The sequence below is a fragment of the Schistocerca americana genome, chromosome 5, assembly GCF_021461395.2.
Source record: "Schistocerca americana isolate TAMUIC-IGC-003095 chromosome 5, iqSchAmer2.1, whole genome shotgun sequence".
Classification (NCBI taxonomy): Eukaryota; Metazoa; Arthropoda; class Insecta; order Orthoptera; family Acrididae; genus Schistocerca; species Schistocerca americana.
In genome coordinates this window covers 330,220,243-330,229,019 of record NC_060123.1, presented here as the reverse complement: position 1 = coordinate 330,229,019, position 8,777 = coordinate 330,220,243, and positions in this window count along the sequence as shown.

Here is an 8,777-nt window from a genome sequence, read left to right as displayed (position 1 = left end):
TGTGTGTGGTGTCCTTAGGTAAATTAGGTTTAAGTAGTTCTAAGTCTAGGGGACTGATGACCTCAGGTGTTAAGTCCCATAGTGCTTAGAGCCATTTGAACCATTTTTTCCAATAACGCTGGAAACTCGTTTTCACTAAAGTATAGATAACGGAGCACTGTAAAACGATGCGGTAACCCAACAAGCCCAGTTGTATAATGTTCCGTCATACCAGACAACACATTTACAGAAAGGCGTTCTGGAAGATGTGTATCCATAAAGGCGGTTTGCATTAATCCAACGACAAAATTCCAATCGCCTACCTACTTTTTCTTCTCGACGGTGTCGAATACACTCGAAGCGATAAGGACAGAAACCGTGTATACGTAATGCATGCCATATTCTTTAATATGGAACAACGACAAGTGTGGTAATTCTACTGGTGCTTGTTGAAGATTGCTTTCCCCCGAATAAATATTGTCTTCTACGTCATCCACACTCAGTTGATCTGCGTGAAATATGGCTCCTAAGTATCGTGACAGTTTAGGGAAAACACCTCAATCTAGTACTATTCGGTTACGAAATCATGTACTGTATTCTATACATGTATCAGCAACGTTTCCATTAGAAAACCCGTAAAGAAATTCCGTATCGGCACTCTTAGACGTTATAAATACTTGTGCCTTGTTGAAACGATACAGCAGAATTCGTCAAAAATCACAGTCACAGTCACAGTTGAAAATAGCAGTTACGCAAATTGAAGCAGAACTTCAATATCAAAACAGAAACTACAATCAATAAATAAACCCATAACAATCGGAGTAGCATCACGTGAAATGAAAACTTATCTCCTTAACTAGCTGTAGCTCTGTAACCAATAAAATTTGGACGCAGTTTACATGTAACCTGTAAGCCCTTCATTCTTTAAAGAATCGAGCACCCATGTATGAAACAGATTCGAACGTGTGATTATTTAGCTCATAATCAAACATTATATGAGTATAATCTGGGTAATGTTTATGAAGTCATATCTTCTGAATCAGTTTATACTACGATATATTTTCGCTGGTATGTTCAATGGTATATATGAACACTGTCTGCAAAATGTTTTCTAAATAAAGTTTCTAGAAAACAAGTAATAATTAAAACATTATGCCGATGCTGTTTTACTGTATGGACGGTGAAAATGTAGTAAGTGATATAAAATTTATCCTTCACTATTTTGTAAGGAGTGTCAACAAGAAAAAGTTTTGTAAAGGTTTAAAATTATGTGTTAAGTTTATTGGAAGTCGCTAACTGCTCTCATTATCAAATACTGGACGACTATAGTGTGAGTAACTCGTGCGCCATACTTTACTCTGTCTCAAGATAAACACAGTTTTTAATTTTAATACTTTTCTTATTGTGTTAAACAGTTAACGGAAGATTATGCCTCTTAATGACTACATTGCATGAGGACCCTTTTTTCTTGTGTCGTTCACATATGGCTTTCAGTTTCTCTGACTTTCTTATCGTGGTTATTTAATAGGTCTATTTGCAGGGAAGTAATATACGAGTACAGCGTGAACGTTATTGTAAGGTATGCTTTTGGAACTTGAACAGTAAATCTCCGCGTAGAACATACCGCCTGTGTTCAGTGTCTACCTATGGAGTGGGATGAGCGCCTCAGTGGCGTTGTCGCTCATTCTAAACGAACGCGCAAGGCAGCCATCTAAGTCTCTTCGAATCTTCTCTACTTTCTCTGTTAATGCTAACTGGCAAGGGTCTCAGACTGAAGAGCAAATTTTGAGGAGTCGTTCGAACTAGGGTTTTCTGAACAACGTCTTTTGCGGATGATTTAAGAATTCTTACAATGATTCCAGCTTGACATATACTTTTTACACAATTTACTTTATGCGATCGTTCCAAGTCAGATCGCTACGGACGTATACTCGAATATGTATCACGATTTTTCCCGATTTCACTGATTGATTGCCAATAATACACACATCAAAAAAGTTTTGCATCACCTCGGTTCCCACAGCTCAAGAGAGACGTTGACTGTGGATATTGTATCATAGATACGGTCCCTTTGACTGTTCAGAGATGTGACTAAACCCGCCCAAAGATGTAAACAGCCACGCATGAGCGGAGCATATTAGACGGAGAGGGCCCGACTGCCGATCAGTTCCAGTCATTCCACCCTGTAGGAGGTACACGACTCGTGTTGTCTGTAGTTCAACCACGCCGAGACGGTCAATACCGCGGTTCAATCGCGTCCGCACTGTTACTTTGTGCCAGGAAGGGCTCTCAGCAAGGGAAGTGTCCAGGCGTCTTGGAATGAACACAAGCGATGTTGTTCGGACATGGAGGAGATACAGAGAGACAGGAACTGTCGATGACATGCCTCGTCCAGGCCGCTCAAGGGCTACTGCTGCCGTGGATGACCGCCACCTACGGATTATGGCTCGGAGGAACTCTGACAGCAACGCCACGATGTTGAATAATACTTTTCGTGCAGCCACAGGACGTCGTGTTACAACTCAGACTGTGCCCAATAGGCTGCATGATGCGCAACTTCACTCCCTACGTCCATGGCGAAGTCCATCTTTGCAACCACTACACCATGCACGGCGGCACACATGGGCCCAACAACATACCGAATGGACGCTCAGGATTGGCATCATGTCCTCTTCATCGATGAGTATCGCATATGCCTTCAACCAGACAATCGTCGGAGACGTGTTTGGAGGCAACCCGGTCAGGCTGAACGCCTTAGACACACTGCCCGGCGAGTGCAGCAAGGTGGAGGTTCTCAGGTGTTTTGAGGTGGCATCATGTGGGGCCGTTGTACGCCGCTGGTGGTTATGGAAGGCGCCGTAACGGCTGCACGATACGTGAATGCCATCCTGCGACCGGTAGTACAACAATATAGGCAGCATATTGGCGAGGCATTCGTCTTCATGAACGACAATTCTTACCGGTTCTCGACGTATATCGAGGGCAGATCAGAATCTAGCTGGCCTAAAGGCTGTCTCAACAACACGCAGACGGTTTATAGTCACACGTGCCATGTCCGGACGAGCATTGTCCTGTTGAAAAATGGCACCGTGATAATTCGGCATGAGAGTTAGCACATAAAGATGCAGGATGTGCATGAAGTAGCGTTGTGGAGCCAGATTTCCCTCAATCACTAGTAGCCGTGAGCTCCACACACCTTCACACCAGGAGTAACGGAGCTGTGCCTCTCCAAAACACTGGAAGAATGGGACCTTCACCCAGGTAGCCGCCATTCTATCTGACGATGGTCATCTGAACACAATGCGACTCAGTTCATCAGCAGTCCATGCTACCTGGCCACGGCACCACGCCATACGTAGCTGTTTGTAATTTTTGAGAACATAGCGGTTTTTTTATTACTTAAAAATTAACATAAACAGTCACAACTGCTAGAAACTTCTTTTGTATGAGGTTACCGGTTTCGATCTATTTTAGACCATCTTCAGACCTCACACCATGATGGCAGACTGTGGCTGTGAACAGAGCAGGTGCTAGCGTTTGTGGATTCGTAGCACCTGCTCCGTTCGCAGCCACCGTTTACCATCATGGTGTGAGGCCTGAAGATGGTCTAAGGGAGGCCGAAACCGGTAACCTTATAAAAAAATAAGTTTCTTGCCGATGTGTCTGTTCGTGTTCCTTTTTAAGCAGCAGTTTGTATTGCGATGTTGAGGGCAGCCTACGTATGGGACGGTAATTACCTAGCCCGGCTGGTGCTATTCTCTGCCCACTGCTGCAGAGCGACACAGTCCATTACTCCTTCTGCGATAGCAGGAGCCGATTTGTAGGGGTTGCGATGTGACTGGTGGACAATACGGCGATCCTCCCTTGACGGCGTGTATGGCTGCCCCCACGTTCCCATGCCGTTCAACATTGGGCCACTGACACGTCTAAATACCCCTCTAATCGGGGTTACTGTACGGTTCGACCAGCTGGCAAAAGGGACACCCTCGATGAGCCCATTTTCAAACTCTGTCAGGTGTCTTACACGAGTACGTAGCATCTCCGTCTCATTCACAGCGATCACTCAACGCCTGACACTACTCTCACCCCTTGTACACCCTACGAGGCATGGTAACAACACTAAACACGAACAGAACTAAAACAAACTTCCTGGCAGATTAAAACTGTGTTCCATATCAACGCAAACTCCGCTGCAGAGTGAAAATCTCATTCTGGAAAATCCCCTAGGCTGTGGCAAAGCCATTGTCTCCACAATATCCTTTCTTTCATGACTGCTAGTTCTGCAAGTTTCGTAGGAGAGCTTCTGTAAAGTTTGGAAAGTAGGATATGAAGTACTGGCAGAAGTAAAGCTGTGAGGTCGGGGTGTGAGTCTTGCCTGGGTAGCTCAGCTGGTAGAGCACTTGCCCGCGAAAGGCAAAGGTCCCGAGTTCGAGTCTCGGTCCGGCACACAGTTTTAATCTTCCAGGAAGTTTCATATCAGCGCACACTTCGCTGCAGAGTGAAAATCTCATTCTAGAACTAAAACACTCTGATGGTCGTTCTACCTGTCGCAGAGGCTTGCAGTTCTATTCATTTACGTAACCGCCAATGGTGTGTATATGTAACAAGTTACATTCACATCCGAATACGACTCCTATATGCTTCACTTTTTTGTCAGGCAGTGTATTTATGTCGAGGATGGCCTGCTACTCCTTGCACCCAGGGTCGATCCTCTTCGGGTCGTGCCACATTTTTCTACAATTATCGGGGTTTGTGACTGCGGCATACACAAATGAACGTTTACTATAACTATAGTTCTAAAAAGTAGTAAAAAAGGTTTTGCCGACAGTACTGACCCATTCTAGCGTCGTTAATACAACCATACAGTCAAACGCTACATTTACTAAACGGCCGATATCGATATTTCATTTTTACAACGTTTTGTCATTGAATTCCTAGTTAAAGATGAAAAACGCTGCTCGATTTGGCCTCAAACTTCAATACCGATATGGAGATGTGTTCATAGGAGGCATCAGTGTCAGGAGACTGGTGAAACATGCCAAAGGTAAGGACACTAGAATCCACGATGCGGCTCGTAGTGCTCATGTGCACCTACTTCCACGGTAAGCACCAAGAAAGGAGATGACTGTGTTGGTAAAGAAACAAACGTGTGACTTTGAACGAAATCTCTCGGAACTTGCATTGGGACATCATGCAATGCAAGAAACGATGCAAAGATTGAGTTATTGAAGTGCTTAAGCCCGACGAATCCTACGCGTATTGTCTGAAGAGCACCAAGTCCAGAGAAGAAAAATCGTCCAAACTCTTCGTCAGAGATTTTTGATATGAAAGACACGCTTTTTTGGTCAGTATTGTGACAAGAATGTAAGCAGTTTCCATCATTTAGAGCTCATTAAGAGTCGCCAAGCATGGACAGGCACCAAAAAAGAAAGCGAGGACACCTGTGATTCTTATGGGCGATAATTTCTTTGATGCAGAGATTTGGATCCTGGATGATTTTCTTGACTTGGACTGACCATAATTAGACCCTACTGCCTGTTACATCCGATTCATCCTATTACTCCAATGATGGACGCCCTGCGAAGTACATCACTGTGCAGCACGAAAACGCTCGAGCCCCATTTCTCGTGTTACTGTGAAGAAAAGCAGGACATTCGGGTGGGAAAGTATTACACAGCTCCACAAAGGTCCCGAGTTGGCATTCTCCAACTACTATCTTTTCGGTTCTCAGACAGAACAGCTGCGAGGATAATGCTACCAGATGCTGGAGGACGTCTGTACAGTAGTGCGTCGCTGTTTTCGGGCAGCCGGAACTGACTTCTACTACAAACGAATTTTCAGACTTAAGAATGGTGGGAAGATGGTTCAAATGGCTCTGAGCACTATGGGACTTAACTCCTCAGGTCATCAGTCCCCTAGAACTTAGTACTACTTAAAACTAACTAAGCTAAGGACATCACACACATCCATGCCCGAGGCAGGATTCCAACCTGCGACCGTAGCGGTCGCGCGGTTCCAGACTGTAGCGCCTAGAACCGCTCGGCCAGCCGGTCGGCTGCTGGGAAGACGGTGTCTATAAACGCTCAGGTAACTCTGTAGACAAAGGTGAATGTGAGGTTTCTTATTGTCGTGTGTGGGCGGAGTAAGCGCTTACTTCTTAGTGCCAGCTCCTTTATGGCTGAGTACCTTCATTTCACTCGTACACTGCTCCATAGTTCGTCAAATAACGTGGTATCGGCCATCAGATTAATGTTTATTTTTAATTCTTTTTCTGCTTACATTATGACATAGTTATTATACACTGAAGCACCAAAAAAACTGGTATAGGCTTGCGTATTCAAACACAGAGTACGTAAGCAGGCATAATACTGTCCTGCGGTCGACAACACCTGTGAAAGACAACAAGTGCCTAGTGCAGTTGTTAGATCGGTTGCTACTGCTGCAATGGCAAGTTATCAAGATTTAAGTGAGTTTGAACGTTGTGTTATAGTCGGCGCACGAGCGGCAGGACACGGCATCTTCGAGGTAGCGGTGAAGTGGGGATTTTCCTGTACAACCGTTTCACGAGTGTACCGTGAGTATCAGGAATCAGGTAAAACATCAAATCTCCGACATCGCTGCGGCTGGAAAAAGATCCTGCAAGAACAGCACCAACGACGACTGAAGAGAATCGTTCAGCGTGATACAAGCTGCAGATTTCAATGCTGGGCCATCAACAAGTGTCAGCATGCGAACCATTCAACGAAATATTATCGATATGGGCTTTCAGAGCCGAAGGCCCACTCGAGTACCCTTCATTACTGCACGACACAAAGTTTTACACCTCGCCTGGGCCCATCATCATCGACAATGGACTATTGATGAGTGGAAACGTGTTGCCTTGTCGGACGAGTCTCGTTTCAAATTATATCTAGCGGATGGAAGTGTACGGTTACGGATACAACCTCATGAGTCCACGGACCCTGCATGTCAGCAGGGAACTGTTCAAGCTGGTGGAGGCTCCGTAATGGTGTGGGGCGTGTGCAGTTGGAGTGATATGGGAACCCTGATACGTCTAGATACTACTCTGACAGGTGACACATACGTAAGCATCCTCTCCGATAACCTACGTTCATTCATGTCCATAAACACTTCCGCTGGCCACCAAACGCCTCAGACGTGAACATTATTGAGCTTATCTGGGATGCCTAGCAACGTGCTGTTCAGAAGAGATCTGCACCCTGTCATATTCTTAAGAATTTATGGACAGTCCTGCAGGATTCATGGGTTTATAGAAAACTCACATCAATCGACGTAATAATAAATGCTACATCATGCCATCCATTAAGATACAAAATGGCATTTTTTAAAACTATAGTACATAGGATACTGAAATTACCTCTTCAACCTGATGCAATCCAGAAGGAAACTGATACAGTAAAACAGATAGCAGTTGCTAACAATTATAATTCCCATCAGGTCGATATGTTATGTCAAAAATTACAAGAAACAAATGATGCTGTTATAAATTCCAAGGAGAGATATAAAAAAAGGACATACATGGGACCTATTTCAGATAAAATAAATAAATTATTTAAGAATACAAGCGTGACAATAGCATTTAAAACCAATAACCCACTACAGATGAAACTGAAACACACAATTGGGGAATCAAATATATACCAAAAGTCAGGCGTTTACAAAGTAATATGTAATGACTGTGAGAAACAGTATATTGGCCAAACTGGCCGTAACTTTCTAACACGTTTTAAAGAACATACTACTGGTACTGCACGTACCAAATCAATATTTGGTCAACATCTTGATGGATACAATCATTGTGAGGGTTGCATCTCTAACAATTTGAAAATATTACATACTGTGTCAAAAGGACTACTGCTAAATACTTTAGAAGAAATTGAAATCTTTTCATTTCAAAAAAGTAATCCGCTATCTGTTTTAAACGAACAACTTCAATTCAAAGACAAACATTTCTTTGAGTTTTTCGATGATCTGCTTTAGGATGTCCACTCTTCTGTCCTTCGTTTTTAAAATTATTAAGGCTTTTAGGAAATATTTTATCCGGAGTGGAGGACCGGTTCTAGGCGCTACAGTCTGGAACCGCTCGACCGCTAAGGTCGCAGGTTCGAATCCTGCCTCGGGCATGGATGTGTGTGATGTCCTTAGGTTAGTTAGGTTTAAGTAGTTCTAAGTTCTAGGGGACTGATGACCTCAGCAGTTAAGTCCCATGGTTCTCAGAGCCATTTGAACCATTTGAAATATTTTATCTTTACTTTGTAATTTTATTTCACCAAACATTATTTTATGACTGACTATCTGTTTTAGAATGTTTAATTATATGCTTCTAGACTGCATATTGCTAATTCACACCCTTTTATTTTTGACACTACGGCTTATAGTATTATAATTTTAAATTCCTTCCATTTTCATTATTTTATTTGTTTATAAGACTGGCATGCAACTTAAGTAATAGCAATGCCTTTTTAAAAATTGTCACATCTAATTAAAAAAATGCAGTCTACACACGAACTCCATAGACAATATTTCATAAATATGCACAACTACTTCGTATCGTATCTGTGCAGCATGTCAGCTACAGATTATTGCAGCCTACTCACTGAAAATCGTTCCGATAAAGACATGTTGCTGCTCAATAACACATCGTTTGACGTGACAGTCTTTGCCATTCCACTTTCGCAACAACTTCGTTTGAAAGAAGCCTGCTGCCACATCTTCGCACTGGCGTTTATCTTCACCATGGACACCACTAGTTCGCCTATCGACTTTACAACAACTTC